The 16,762-nt window shown below is 38.2% G+C and overlaps 1 protein-coding gene across 1 annotated transcript in view; it reads right to left on the bottom strand.

Moving 5' to 3' along the window:
* The window catches only part of lrmda (leucine rich melanocyte differentiation associated), a 433,718-nt gene that overhangs the window by 43,211 nt on the left and 373,745 nt on the right, over nt 1-16,762 (bottom strand). The gene's annotated exons all lie outside the window — the stretch shown is intronic.

The following is a 16,762-nucleotide window of genomic DNA, read 5'->3' as shown; positions in this document are numbered from 1 at the left end:
CTACCTTTCCAGGCTAGACTGAACCTGGAAATCCTGAAAACATGTTAAGATCCTTGGCAGTTTTGCTCTATTCCAGTTTTTTCTTGTCTTATTCATTTATTGTTTTCAATGACCAAGAAGGTCTATTTAACCTTGCAGAACCCTGAGTAAGGCAGTCGACCAGGGCAAGCTCAAAAATACCCCCCATTCTCGTGCAGGAAACGATTCACCAGGTATTTAATCATCACAAGGGCCAACAGTGACAAATTTCCTCCACAAAAAGCTTAGCTGAGAATCAGATATTTTCTACCACTGTACCAGTCACAGTTGCTCTACAACACAAAACATAGCCTTGAAAATGTAATTGCTATATAAATTGCTTTCTTGCTTTTTAACACAGCGTCAGATCAAGGGTGAACCTTGGGCATTTCAAAAGCCATAGAGTTGGATAAAATTGGACATGAAATAAAAACAAGTAAGTAAAAGCCTCCTTTAGAAAGAAAGCATTAATCTTTAATCCAGGAATTATCACTTCTTGCATCCTGTCATTAATTATCGCCACGCTTGTAAGCGATGGTGAGAGATCGCCACGGCTTTCAAGCATGTCAGCACTTTTCTTGTTACCAGTTTCAATCTCCTCTAGCCATTTGGCTTTAATATCCTAAAGCAGCACTTGGAGAGTCAGCGTCAGTCTGCCCTGACTAATTTCCTCCGGGCCTGACAGATCAGAGGCCTTCCCCACCAAACTGCCCTTTTCCAACCACAAAGCCCCTCGTAATCCCACTGCTTGTCTACAATTAATCTTCCCAGTTGCCACATTATTAACACCACCACCCACAGGCTGGGGCCAGCTCTGCCCCGCTGGACATGCCGCACCCCCACCTCGGCCCAGCGGCCAGGCACGTCAATCACATGCCGTGTGCAAAAGTCACCCGCTGTCAACATCAGAGATCCCCCTTTAGCCCAAACCATCTTCCCCTGTCGTTGGCTGAGTCCAGTGATCACACACCCACACCCTCGAAGAAGATTAATCAGTGCCCTCCCTCGCACTTCCTCCCCTCCCTGTCTCCTCCTCTCTTTCTCTTTATTTAATGAGGCATCTTCACGATAAAAAGGAGGCCTGGCTCATAATGGGAATCCCTGTGTAACAAAGTTAAAGGAGAACTCTATTTGAATGCCAGCTGTTATCAGGTCCTTTTTTTCTGAGCTTCTTAAAGAGCAGAGGACAAGAGCCTCGCTTTGATCAGCACCCTTAAGATTTTACACAAACATAATCACAAGCCGTGGGATCACTCAGAGCTTCAGGAATTCATTCATTCCCAGAGCTTAGAGAACACACAGGCAGTTAAGAGGTTTTGCTTCCACACAGCAATTTGTCTTTATTTGCTTTTAAAAGATATGCATTGCTCATTCGCTAACTAGTAACAACTCCAATGTTTTGACTGGTTTAATAATGACCAATGATAATAATTAAGATAAAGTACCCACTAAAAGTTCACTGTGGAAATACATTGGCTGTTCCCAAAGGAAATATTGAGTTCTAGTAACAATAACAATAATCGCTATTAATGAAGTTTAATCCTGATGGACTGATACATATCGAGAGTGTACTGACGACGGAAGTTGCTGTCTCTAAGCAGCTGTGAGGCAGTTTCTAATTAATAAAGATAGAAACAAACCCAAGAGCATACAGGCAGATGATCAATCAATTACATTTTTGATTGAAATGATATTACATAATTAGTCATTTATTTTTTACTTTATTTTTTTCATGTAAAACATGCATGAATTGGGCAGTTCTGTCTGCACCTGAAATATTCGTTGCAGAATGTGATGGTTTCCCTGATTTATTCTTTGCTAAACTGCACCATAATAATAACTGTAAAAGCAACTTAATACCTTGAAGTGATGGGAAAAATTCCAAGCACTACAAAACAAAACATAATATAAATGTATATATACTGTATGTATATATACGTATGTATATACAGTGTATCACAAAAGTGAGTACACCCCTCACATTTCTGCAGATATTTAAGTATATCTTTTCATGGGACAACACTGACAAAATGACACTTTGACACAATGAAAAGTAGTCTGTGTGCAGCTTATATAACAGTGTAAATTTATTCTTCCCTCAAAATAACTCAATATACAGCCATTAATGTCTAAACCACCGGCAACAAAAGTGAGTACACCCCTTAGTGAAAGTTCCTGAAGTGTCAATATTTTGTGTGGCCACCATTATTTCCAAGAACTGCCTTAACTCTCCTGGGCATGGAGTTTACCAGAGCTTCACAGGTTGCCACTGGAATGCTTTTCCACTCCTCCATGATGACATCACGGAGCTGGCGGATATTCGAGACTTTGCACTCCTCCACCTTCCGCTTGAGGATGCCCCAAAGATGTTCTATTGGGTTTAGGTCTGGAGACATGCTTGGCCAGTCCATCACCTTTACCCTCAGCCTCTTCAATAAAGCAGTGGTCGTCTTAGAGGTGTGTTTGGGGTCATTATTATGCTGGAACACTGCCCTGCGACCCAGTTTCCGGAGGGAGGGGATCATGCTCTGCTTCCGTATTTCACAGTACATATTGGAGTTCATGTGTCCCTCAATGAAATGTAACTCCCCAACACCTGCTGCACTCATGCAGCCCCAGACCATGGCATTCCCACCACCATGCTTGACTGTAGGCATGACACACTTATCTTTGTAATCCTCACCTGATTGCCGCCACACATGCTTAAGACCATCTGAACCAAACAAATTAATCTTGGTCTCATCAGACCATAGGACATGGTTCCAGTAATCCATGTCCTTTGTTGACATGTCTTCAGCAAACTGTTTGTGGGCTTTCTTGTTTAGAGACTTCAGAAGAGGCTTCCTTCTGGGGTGACAGCCATGCAGACCAATTTGATGTAGTGTGCGGCGTATGGTCTGAGCACTGACAGGCTGACCCCCCACCTTTTCAATCTCTGCAGCAATGCTGACAGCACTCCTGCGCCTATCTTTCAAAGACAGCAGTTGGATGTGACGCTGAGCACGTGCACTCAGCTTCTTTGGACGACCAACGCGAGGTCTCTTCTGAGTGGACCCTGCTCTTTTAAAACGCTGGATGATCTTGGCCACTGTGCTGCAGCTCAGTTTCAGGCTGTTGGCAATCTTCTTGTAACCTTGGCCATCTTCATGTAGCGCAGCAATTCGTCTTTTAAGATCCTCAGAGAGTTCTTTGCCATGAGGTGCCATGTTGGAACTTTCAGTGACCAGTATGAGAGAGTGTGAGAGCTGTACTACTAAATTGAACACACCTGCTCCATATGCACACCTGAGACCTAGTAACACTAACAAGTCGCATGACATTTTGGAGGGAAAATGAAAAGCAGTGCTCAATTTGGACATTTAGGGGTGTAGTCTCTTAGGGGTGTACTCACTTTTGTTGCCGGTGGTTTAGACATTAATGGCTGTATATTGAGTTATTTTGAGGGAAGAATAAATTTACACTGTTATATAAGCTGCACACAGACTACTTTTCATTGTGTCAAAGTGTCATTTTGTCAGTGTTGTCCCATGAAAAGATATACTTAAATATCTGCAGAAATGTGAGGGGTGTACTCACTTTTGTGATACACTGTATATGTATATACGTATATATATATATATATATATATATATATATATATATATATACAGTATATATATATATATATATATATATATATATATATATATATATATATACAGTATATATATATATATATATATATATATATATATAGTTCATTCCTTTTTTTCCCCTTTTTCTCCCCTTTAGCGTTTATTGCATCATGCTTCCTTTCCACCAATGCCGATCCCTGCTCTGATTAAAAAGAACGCAGCTAACCCACGCCACCTTCGACACGTGGGCTACAGCGACATGCATTTCGTCACCTACACTTTAACGAGTGCAATGCGGATCAGCACTGGAGAGACACACCCTGACAGCACTCTTATCCCGTCTCTGTGCAGGCGCCATCAATCAGCCAGCAGAGGTCATAACTGCATTAGTTATGAGAGAGACCCTATCCGGCTTTAATATCCCACCCCTATCTGAACAACAGGCCATTAGTTGTTCATGTGGTTGCTCAGCCCAGCCGGCAGGCAGAGCTGAGATTCGATATATTCGAGATCCCAGCTCTGGTGTTCAGCATGTGTTTTACCACTGCGCCACTTGAGCGGCCAAAACAAAACATTATTAATGGATTATTTACACACATGCACTTTAGTTTGCAAACAAATTGTTTTTATGACAATTCTTAGCAAAGAATTGGTCAAGCTGTTACACAAGTGTTTGTAGTGCATAAGTTATGTTTAATTATGTCACAATGATTTTGGAATACTAATACAATTCTAATTCACAATTAAAACCAGTGAAATTACAACATGATAGTATGATAGAGCAGGCAAAACTCTCCAGATCTCCAACGTCCAATGAATGCTATGTGTAGTTTTATGTACTTTCCATGTCTGCATAGGTTTTCTTACTTCCAAATATACTATTAGATACACTGTCTTTTGAAAATTGCATTTTGTGAACTAATGCCCTCTCCAGTATGTAATTCAACCCTGCACCCAGTATTTGACCAGAATAGTGTGGTTTGGTTTACAAAGATAAATGAATTAATAATAAGAATAATATTCAAATGCTTTTTAAATCTGTCTACATTTGATTGCAGACTGTAATGCTGCCAAAATCAAGTTAAAGTTGCCAATTTGATTGCCTTGACAAATTGAGCATTATATTAAAACTTAACTCAACATCACAGTAATTGGTCCGGTTAGACAACCCCCCCCCCCTCCTCCCAAGAAATCCCGCCAAAACAAATGTGCCTATCTCAGGAGCCAACATGAGCTATTAAGTAAACAACCAAACCGCTATTTTAAGAGCCAATCCTATCAATCACTGAGACCTGTAGACCACAAGGAGACTGTTATAAAAGGCTTTTGTTTATATATCCATAACCAGTATATTATTATTGTACTAAATGGATTTTAAAGAATCTAAAAACAATTTGTAAGGATGTACTTTTGCATTTGATAGTGTTAATAATGCATCTAGGTAAATTTGCTCAATTACTAAGCATTGCTTTTCATTATGAACTTCATCAAGACCAATGTAGATAGAAATAGGTCAGGCACTGGGGGGCTTTACACAAGCAAGAGGGTGGGATGTGGGTACCGCATGCAATAAATAAGCCTTCTCCTCTCATGAGAAATGGTTGATTAGATTCATTAAAACAGACAGATTAGAACAAAACTAAAGTGAATTATACTCTCCAGTACCAGTCCACAGACTTACACTGAAGCATAAAACAGCACAGCTGCATGGGTCAGTACCTGCAACAATCTGATGGAGGCGCTGCAGTGTAAAGTATATAAAAACATTTCCACGGCCAGTCAGGGGAGTAAGCATTGGCTTTCCAGAATGCAGGTATATGTTGTCTGCTCCCATCATTATTGTCTTTAACCGGTGAGTAATTGCTGCAGTTTATGATGCGGCAGAAATTTACAAGCTGGGGAAAGACTAAATCTTTAATAATGGCATTAGCAGAAAAGTCACTGTGGCCTTCGTCCTACTGGGAGCTTTGCTATCAGAGGCTGGACTGCTTGCTGAAAGTATTACAGTGAAATATGACTCCTTTGCTAGATTGTACTACTCTCGTGCTCGCTCTCTTCTTTGGTGCGTTTCCTAACACAAATAAAGGAAATGCTTTTTAATCCAGAGTAGTTTGTGATCATCTGAACTGTTTACTTCAGAGGGAAAAGATAAAAAGGGACACAGATGCAATGGACCATTTCGTGTAGCAGGCCCCAAAAGCTAGAGAAGCTCTTCGTTTGGGTAGGTTCTAGCAGACCAACCTCAGTTATCCTAACCCAACATTTCTAAGACTAAGACTTTAAGATGACTCATCAGGGCAATTACGTGAAGAAGGAAAATGAAAGAGAATGGAAGAGTGAGCAACACTGGCGTTTTTATCTCCTCATACATCTGGACAAGTAGACAAAGTGCTAAAACGAAATAAATGTGGTCTGACAGCCACTTCAAAGAGTTCAGCCAGGGGCTTACTGCTACTTAAGGCACAGGAATGTTGTTGCTAAGCATCATAATACAACCTATCAGGTCTCGCAGAAGGGCCTAGTTCCCCTTTAAGAGTGAGAGTGCGAAAGCAGGAGAGTAAAAAAAAAGGGGGGGGAGCGAAGCATAAAAAATAAAGAGAGTAGAAAGTCGACAGTAAGGGGAGGCTGGGGATTCAAGAAGATTTTGTAGCTTAAAGCAATTGTTAAAAGAAACAAGCTATCTGTTTTGTTTTCTCTTGACACCATTTCGGCTTTTTGTGCTTGCAAAAGACATGTAGAAAAATGTCTTTTGATATGTTTTCTCTTTGGGGTTGTATCAAAAAAATTTTCTGTGGGCTTGAAACTTTCCTTGTCTTTCTCGTTACACTTGCACAGCTCTCTGATGATCCGAACATCAGAGGAAAGCAAACTTATACCCACATTTAAGTCAACAGCAAATGTTATTTTGACATATACAAACCCAATTTACAAAAACGTTGGGACATTTTGTGAAATGCAATAAAAAGAAGAATCTTTGATTTGTTCATTCTCTTGAATATTTATTTAACAGACATAAGAAGAAAGAAAGATTTCCAATGTTCTCACTGATCAATCATGATTCCCTCACCTGTTACCAATTCACCTGCTTATTGTGAAATGTTTCAAAACACTAAAACTTCTCTAACATTTCACTCTTATTTTGACTCCATTACAACTTTTTTAAGTGTGTTCCAGGCATCAAATTCTAAATGTGTTTCTATTTACAAAATACCATGAAGTCAATCAGTAAAACACTGGATACCTTTTCTTTCTACATTTGTCAGGTAAAAAAGGATTCAAGAGAATTAACAAATCACAGATCCTTCTTTTATTCCATTTTACAACATCTCAACCTTTATGGAAATGGGGTTTGTACAATAAAAGTTTTATCATTTATGTACTGAACAATATAACAAGTTGTCTATTAATCACAAATTGATCTGTGATTTTAGAATTGTGTGTCTGAAATTAAACAAACAAATCTCAATGCTTTTTAATGCTTTTTGGGACAGTGGTAGGCTAGTGGGTAGAGCTTTGGGCTATCAACTGAAAGGTTGAGAGTTCGAATCCCAGCTCTGTCATGCAGCCACTGTTGGGCCCTTGAGCAAGGCCCTTAACCCTCTCTGCTCCAGGGGTGCCGTATGATGGCTGACCCTGCGCTCTGACCCCAACTTCCAAAAAAGCTGGGATACGCGAAGAAAGAATTTCATTGTACTGTACACCTGTATATGTATATATGACAAATAAAGGCGTTCTATTCTATTATTAGAGAAGAAATCAAGTAGAAGACTTTACAAATCTTAGAGTGTATGTAACCCACTAAAATTGTGATAAGTGCATGACCTATTCTTTTCTTGTATAATCTTGTGCTAACATCAAGCCTCATTTCCCACTTTGAACTTCCACCCACAAAGTTTTAAATATAATAAAAGCCAGTAAAAAAATGCAGATAACACATAGATCATTTGTGTGTGTGTGAGAGAGAGAACATGTTTTGAAATGTGGGGTAAAAGTGAGGCATCTATAAACTTATTACTTGCACCTGAAAAGCTATGTACAGTGGTACCTTGTAACCCAACATCTCCTAAATCTTTGAAACTCAGCGTCCTTCGTCGAGAGATTGGTACCCTTAAACTCCACGTGTTCAGTTTGTGTTTACAATTTAAAAATTTAATTAAAAATTAACAATGAACAGTCGCTTTGTTCAGCGCTCGGCTTGAGCAGTGCAGTAATACGTCATCAAAGTGTGAATATGAGATGAAACTGCAACTTGTGTGGAATAACCATCAGATTCACTCTGAAAGCGATAACATGTATCTGTGTTTAGCTGCATTTTCCTCACTGTTTCACTTTTAAACTTGTGTTATAGCTCAGGGTTCAGAGAAATTGTGTGAAGCAGCTTTTAATTTCAGTGTTTTTATATTATATTTGTCTTATTTTCAGTGTATAAGTGTCAAAAACAACCCCATTATTTTACATAAGCCTAAAATATATGCAAGTCCACGGGACCATGACCCAGAACCAATTGACGTTGAGTTTCAAGGTACCACTGTATGTAAGTAAGTAAGTCAGTAAAATTTATTTATATAGCACTTTTCACAGATAAGAATCACAAAGTGCTTTCCCAAAACATTACATAACATAAAATACACACACATCTACATAATATCACACAACATAAAATACAATTAAAACACCTAATAAAACAATCAGCAGCAAAACCCAGTGCCAGGTACATCATTCTATGTACATATGTGGAATTACCTCCAGATTTTGCTTAATACATATACACTGTGCATTGTGATTTATTGTTTATTTATATAAACAATTAGATTTTAAACTCGATGTAGCATTAAAACCATCATAATTAAGTAAATATTTGACAACAAATTAGCACTCAATGAAAAGATGGTTGGGCTGAAATTAATGCAGGATAGACAGACAAGTCAGAAAAAGAGAGAGAGAGAGAGAGAGAGAGAGAGGGTGAGCGAGAGAGAAAGAGAGAGAGAAATAGAGATATTACTAATGGAGCAGACTTTAAAAATCCAATGAAATAATTTGACCTGAATAAAGTTTTCAGTAGCGCAGCAGTAATGTAGTTTGAACCACTATTACACGCTTAAGCATTACTTCTCTTTTCTAAGCTAATGACCACAGAGAGAACTGAACGTAATGGTGTCGACACGTTCAGATTTTTAAGAATGTATGCTGTGGTAGTGAGTTTGCATTTAATGATTTACCACAGTTCTATTTCACTGGGTTTGTGCTAAGCAAACGGATCATATGATCAGATATCATAGTTTTAGCCTGAAGCGTGGGGCGGGTGCTTACGAGTCACAGTGTTAGACAAGCAAAGGTTAGGCACAACAGGAAATTAATCGTCCATAACAACAAGGACTACATTAAACTTACTTTTTAGAGGTTGAATTTTAAAGAGCCATTTGACCTTTTATTGCCGAGTACTTCTCGGAGCTGGCTATGGTCATTTAAACAGTGCCCGAGCGGCTGTAATAGGCGATTAAAAAAAAGGACAGGCTTGCAGGGGTCTCCAAATTAATCTTATGCAAAGTCAAGTTTCAAGCTGTTATTTTTTATGTTACTAGCATCCTCATGAACTGAGCTCTGAGTAGCATTACAAAGACTATAAAAAAGTTCTCATGACCTTAAAAACTTGTCTTTTTTTAATGCTTCACTCCTTGTAAATGAATTATTTTTATTATAAAGATTTGTTTTAGGTCAAATTAAATTACAGGGCAAAAATCTCATTTTTCTCTATTTAAAACAGACTTTTCAAGCACTTCACACAAAACCAGGGCAAAGACAACATGTCAAATAAATGCAACATAACCACTGTGACTCACTTTCAATTCAGACTATTAAAAGATGAGATGCTTGTAAGTGGGTAGTTTACAGTGAGAGCAAACGGGTCTTCGGCCACATTAGTTTTTATATACCTGTACTTACAATGCTTACATCCACGTCAAATTTACTTATGTAATATCTGAACAAAAGCATGGTGTTTAAGCATGAACAGATATGTTTAAAAATAAAATAGAAAAACATGAATTTGCCTCTATTAAAATGTATATATGTGCAGTTTACATTTATTTATTAGGATTTTAACATCATGTTGTACACACTTTAATTCACAAGTTTAATGTTAAACACAGCCAAGGCCAGGCGGTCTGGGTCCTTTCTGTGCAGAGTATGCATGTTCTCCCTGTGTCTGCATGGGTTTCCTCCAGGAGCTCCAGTTTCCTCCCACAGTCCACAAAACATGCAGTCAGGTTAATTGGAGACACTGAATTGCCCTATAGGTGAATGGGTGTTTGTATGTATGTGTGTTTGCCCTGCGATGGACTGGTGCCCCGTCCAGGGTGTTACTGTGTGCCTTGCGCCCATTGAAAAGCTGGGATAGGCTCCAGCACCCCACCACGACCCTAACTGGAAAAGCAGTTAAGAAAGTGAGTAAAGAGTGAGTGAGTGAATTCACCTCACTTGCATGTGTTTGGACTGTGGGAGGAAACCGGAGCTCCCGGAGAAAACCCACACAGACACAGGGAGAGCATGCAAACTCCAAACAGAAAGGACCCAGACAGCTCCACCTGGGGATCGAACACAGGACCTTCTTGCTGTGAGGTGACAGTGCTACCCACTAAGCTAGTGAAGGTTACAAGAAAACAAAACAACAAGGAGCAAATGTGGCACACACCTTTTTGCTATGTTCTTTCAGACTAAGGATAAGAAAGGTAAGAGCAGTTACTTGCAGTTGCTACACAACCTAAAAAAGGAGGAACAACCATTGCACAATTAAGACTAAGCAATTAACTTATCCAGAATCATTTTCATTCCTCCACCCCATGCAAAAGAGATCCCCAACTACAATTTGCACTAAAGGATTTAGACAATAATCCCAAGAAATCTTAAGCTTAATAATCATTATGCTTAATAACCACACTTACTAAACAAGTTATTATTTATTTTTAATGCTTTGATTTGTTGAGGTCATTTTCACCAAGTATGAAAGGATTTGCTGATCCAGGTCAGATTTACCATTAAGGTAAAATTTCAGCTCTAAGCAACACTGTTACATATTAATGGTTAGTTCAGTCTGTAAAGATGTAGATCACTGATATAAACAAGAGCTCAAATAGCATCAGAATTTCAAGCAACATTAGGCTTGTCAGTATTTGATATACACTGCTTATGGACTAAGATATTTTCATATAAGAAACTAGTTGTTAAAGATTGACAGAACATTACATCATTTATTATAAATTACCTGGTCAAAAGTATGTGGACATCCATACAGATTAGTATGTTTGGCTATACCAGATTAAAACAGTACAATCCAGTATGAGGCCATGTAATACCCACAAACAAAACAGTCCAGTTTGAGACCATGGTATCGCTGTAAACAAAAACTTGTCATTGAATGCCATTTTTGAAGCATAGAAGTTCAGTTCATTGACTTACTCAGTTTCTTACTTTCTGACATCAGCTTGGAGGCAACCTTACTAGGTTTAAAGTAACTTGCGGAGGAATTTAACTAGCCAGCACAGATCACCTGTAAACCATGACGTATTCCCTAAAATCATGCTAAATTGAAGAAAACCTCTACAGTCAAAATCTAAAGTCTAGTGAGAAGCCTTTACAGAAAAAAAAAAACATAGACTGTTATAGCAACTTCAACTCCATCACCATATCTAATAAGATAATCAACAATGTGTGAATGTGTAACTTGGGTGTCTACAAACTTTTAGCCATGTATGGTATTTCTAAAGGCTAACTTTTCAAATTTTAAACAGTTAATGGATGTAAATTTGTAACTAGTTTTATATCTGGCATATTAATTTCCTTACTCCTTTCTATTTTTTCTCTTCCCATTTAATCCACACACCCTCTCCAAAAAGCATGACACATTGCAGGTCTCTCTGTTCCCATTAGGCGCTGTATCTAATGTCAGAAATGTTTTTAAGTATGCAGGATGTTAAATAATTGAAGATTCTGTGAGCAGGACTGTCATACTGGGTTGTCTGGGATGTTTCGTGTGCAATTAGATACTCGAAGACGTTTGAAGAGGACTCACAAAGCAAAGGCGCAGAAAGTGACATGTGAACTTAAAGGAAATTAGCTCTTCACACGAGTGAAATATGAAGGTTACTTAGCAGTGCTTAGCTGCGAGCGCGGCTCTGTGAAGTGCACGATTGCTTCAGCTCTGACGGGTAGAGTGCCATCTTTTTATTTTTTTTGTCTGCCAGCGTCAGCAAAGATCACAGGCAGGATGAAAACTAATTTTGACTCAAGGTGTACTGTAGGAAAAATGAGAGGCATCTAAATAATGAGATCTTGATGTTTGCAGAGGAGGTTTAAGATGATGCAGAAAGACACTCATGCAGACGCACAGTTATAAACACACACTTACACACAGTCATAGACACACAGGCAATGGCAATAAATATGCTCATTAGCAACTACCTTCATCTTTGTTCTTTGTTGTTTCATCCAATAAGAAACTGCTTTAGTCTATCATTTAATAAAGTGCTAAAAGGTGCCAACCAAACTGTCATTAAAAGGGTTCCACTATTGGTTGCCAACTAGTTGAAGCAGAAGAATTAAAAAATGCCTTTATTTGTCATATATAGATATACACATGTACAGTACAATGAAATTATCTTTCCGCACATCCCAGCTGGGGTCAAAGTGCAGGGTCAGCCGTTGTACAGTGCCCCTGACGCAGACAGGGTTAAAGGCCTTGCTAAAGGGCCCAACAATGGCTGCATAGCAGAGCCTGGATTTGAATCTTCTGTTAGCCCAAAGCTCTACACACTAGGCTACCACTGTAGTTGAAGATCAGATCACATTTGTGAGTAAACAATTAAATTCAAGAAAATCCATATGCTTAACACACCTCTTCCTCATATCATAACCTGATTAGTATCTTCATACAACATCTGTAGAGTATGTACAACGTCATGACTGTATAACTAGTAGTATAAATTGTGCTGAGCTGTAGGATTACAGACTGTCATGTTTTTATGACCGTGAGTAATAACACACTCACTGCACTATTCTTACGCACACCAGACCACAAGTCAAACAACAGTGTAGAAACAGAGACAAGTTCATGCCGGTGGACTGCTTGGGTTGTTTCAGTGTAAAAGGCCAGGGAGGAGAGATAGCAGCAGGGCCTGTTCCTCCCAGCATCCTCCCCTCCCAACGAGAAGGACTTGTGAAGGTGAGCCCCTCCCTGACAAGCCTGAGAATGAAGGAGACAAACCCCAGATAAAAATTAAATAAAAAGTAGCTGTCTTAAACAGTAATTGCACTCCTTTGCTGAGCAGGCTTTCAGATATATAAACTTGATTTACTATAGGCTCAAAACTACAAATCAGGGGGTCCGAGAAACACTTGTGCTATGAAATTGTTTAATCTCATCAAGTTCTGCTTTCACAGCAAGCCATAAATCACAAACTCTTTGTTATCATAGACCTCCATGAGCGCCTCTCAGGAAGGCAATAGATCGTGGGTATATATAATCTTGACTGCACAAACAGCCAGGTTGTCAGTGGCTGAAATACTTTCATATTAGCTGCGCTGCAGATGCTGGAACACAAGCCTATGATGGATATCTCATTTTCAATGCGCTGCATCTATTTCCAGCAAATTATTACAGCATAAATTTCTTGTCAACAGAAACGGCCAATTAATTAAGTTAAAAATGGTCTCGTGATCACATTTACAAACCAAATAGAAGAGCAGGGGCCATTTTACAGTAAGTGGATTTACCGGCGGGTCAGTTTAATGAATGATTTTAAACTTTGTCATAAACCTCCAGACAAGCCAATATCTACACAGGAGCTCCAGCGCCGTCGAAGTGCTGACAGATTTACATAAAGCTTATTTATGTGTGCGGCCTGCAGTTGATGGCTGAGGTAGAAATAAAGTTTACTGCTGCTCTGAGGAACCGGCCAACCTCACATTCTCTATCATCAGCAAAATAGGAGATAACAGAGTAACACCTTAACTGTTTTTAACATTATATACAAATTTAAGGCACTATCAAAGTGAATAATTCATATCCATGCACGGGACATTCATTTTGCCTAGAGCCATTTATCACAGCATAAATCCTGCAACAAAGATGTGCTGAAAGATCTATACATATTTTGGTTTCTGCAGTGATAAATCAAGCTGTACCATTATACCGTGACCCTGTGGTGAACTAATGACTCAAGGACATTTAAACCTAATTTTCTTTCCCCAAGCACAGTTCTAATAAGACAGGAAAGAAAAAAATGTCTTCTTAATACCTAAAAATTAAGGAATATATCATTTGCTAAAAGAACTATGACTTCTTCGTTAATAAAAGTAGTACTGTGAATGTTAGTGGTCTGGACTTGTACAGATACAGTAAAAAAAATCCTATTCCGTTTTTTTGTCTAAAATGAGAACAGTAAAAATAACAAGTACAAGGACCTGTGATTGCTCACAATCTCTGTAGATAGATAGATAGACAGATAGATAGATAGATAGATAGATAGATAGATAGATAGATAGATAGATAGATAGATAGATAGATAGATAGTTATAGATAGTTATAGAGAGATAGATAGATAGATAGATAGATAGATAGATAGATAGATAGATAGATAGATAGATAGATAGATAGTTATAGAGAGATAGATAGATAGATAGATAGATAGATAGATAGATAGATAGATAGATAGATAGATAGATAGATAGATAGATAGATAGATAGATAGTTATAGATAGATTAGATAGATAGATAGATAGATAGATAGTTATAGAGAGATAGATAGATAGATAGATAGATAGATAGATAGTTATAGATAGATAGATAGATAGATAGATAGATAGATAGATAGATAGATAGATAGATAGATAGATAGATAGATAGATAGATAGTTATAGAGAGATAGATAGATAGATAGTTATAGAGAGATAGATAGATAGATAGATAGATAGATAGATAGATAGATAGATAGATAGATAGATAGATAGATAGATAGATAGTTATAGAGAGATAGATAGATAGATAGATAGATAGATAGATAGATAGATAGATAGATAGATAGATAGATAGATAGATAGATAGATAGATAGATAGATAATTTATCCTGAAGGAAATTAAAGTCCCAGTAGCATTACACAACAAAGAATTAACAGTTCAGTACAAAACAAAAGCAAAAAAAAAAAAAACTTGAACTGAGTAGTTCATGTACTTTACATATAATGGATAACGGATAACTGTAATGCTTATGCAGGAGGTATAGTTACAGTATACATTTAGACTTAATAGTAAGTAAATTATTAAATAGTAAAGTGACATGTGACAAATATACTGTAGACTAGAGGGCAGCAGTTAATTTCCAGTTTAATTTTCAGTTTCCATTATATTTCTGTATATTTTACACTTTTATTATTTTAATTAGAAGTGTATCTATGGCTATCGGAGAAAAGATAAGAAATAATTAAGCCTATACCCCAACTATAGAAAATGTGTGTATTAATTCTGTAAGTCCAGAAATATCTAAAGTAGATCTGGTTAAGTTTAAATACAGTGTTAAATAAATGTGCTTGGTAAATGTTGTAATGTAACTGATCACCATGTTATTACAGTAGTTATTATAGTAGTTGATGTAAGATCTATATATACACCAATTAGGCAGAACATTATGACCACCTTCCTAATATCGCAGACATCCCAAGTGTCCCGGAAGTAGCGGCTCCCTGATGCCCGCAAGTCAGATAAAATCTCCCGGAATCTAGAACGAGCGGCCAAGAGCGACACAAACGCGCACGCAGGCGACACAGACTTTATTCCCGAGCACGTATTAAATCCGTAATCTCATATACAATCTAGCGCACTATGTAGGGAACATAATTATGTAATACACTATCTAGTGCACTATGTAAGGAACACAAATCCTCATCTAGTTATACATTCTAGTGCACTATGTAGTGAACATAAATCCGTGATCTGATATACAATCTAGTGCACTGTGTAGGGAACATAAACCAATTGTCTAATTCACTATCTAGTGCACTACGTAGGGAACATAAATTCATATCTAAAATACTATCTAGTGCACTATGTATGGAACATAAATCCGTTATCTGATATACAATTTAGTGCACTAAATACGTTAACTAATACGCTACCTAAAGCATTATGTAAAAAACATAAGTCTCATTATCCAGTACACTATCTAGTGCACTAAGTAAGGAACATAAATTATTTTCTAATATACAGTACAATCTAGTGCACTATGTAGGGAACATAAATCTATTATCTTTCACACTATCTAGTGCACTATGTAGTACACATTAATATGTTTGTGACGCGAACATTTAGCTTAGTAGCTCAGTTAGCAGCTCCTAAAAGTTCTGTTATCACCCTTATCCTTTGGTGTGTGCGAGAGGTTTTTTAGCTTTTTTTTTTTTGGGGGCTTGAGGGGTCGGGGTCGAGGTCCGGGGGTACCTTCCTGAAATGAGTTTTTGCAACTTGGGATGTCTGATATCGTGTTGGTCCCCCTTTGCTGCCAAAACAGCCCTGCAACTGCGATGCACTGTGTATTCTGACTCCTTTCTATCAGAACCAGCATTAACATCTTCAGCAGTTTGAGATACAGTAGCTCGTCTGTTGGATCAGACCACACGGGCCAGCCTCCACTCCCCACGTGCATCAATGAGCCTTGGCCGCCCATGACCCTGTCGCCGGTTTACCACTGTTCCTTCCTTGGACCACTTTTGATAGATACTGACCACTGCAGACCAGGAACACCCTACAAGAGCTGCAGTTTTGGAGATGCTCTGACCCAGTCGTCTAGCTATCACAATTTGGCCCTTGTCAAACTCGCTCAAATCCTTACACTTGCTCATTTTTCCTGCTCCTAACATATCAACTTTGAGGATAAAATGTTCACTTGCTGCCTAATATATCCCACCCACTAATGGGTGCCGTGATGAAGAGATAATCAGTGTTCACTTCACCTGTTAGTGGTCATAATGTTATGCCTGGTCGGGGTATATACGTATATTGTATTTGTAGTGACCAGTATTGTCAGTAAATATAAAAAAATAATGCCTGCAACACACTCAAAAAATATAAAGACAGAGGCATGTTA

This window comes from Trichomycterus rosablanca, chromosome 5 (genome assembly GCF_030014385.1).
Source record: "Trichomycterus rosablanca isolate fTriRos1 chromosome 5, fTriRos1.hap1, whole genome shotgun sequence".
Classification (NCBI taxonomy): domain Eukaryota; kingdom Metazoa; phylum Chordata; class Actinopteri; order Siluriformes; family Trichomycteridae; genus Trichomycterus; species Trichomycterus rosablanca.
The sequence above is the reverse complement of the archived record's forward strand: the minus strand, read 5'-3'. Positions and strand labels throughout refer to the sequence as shown.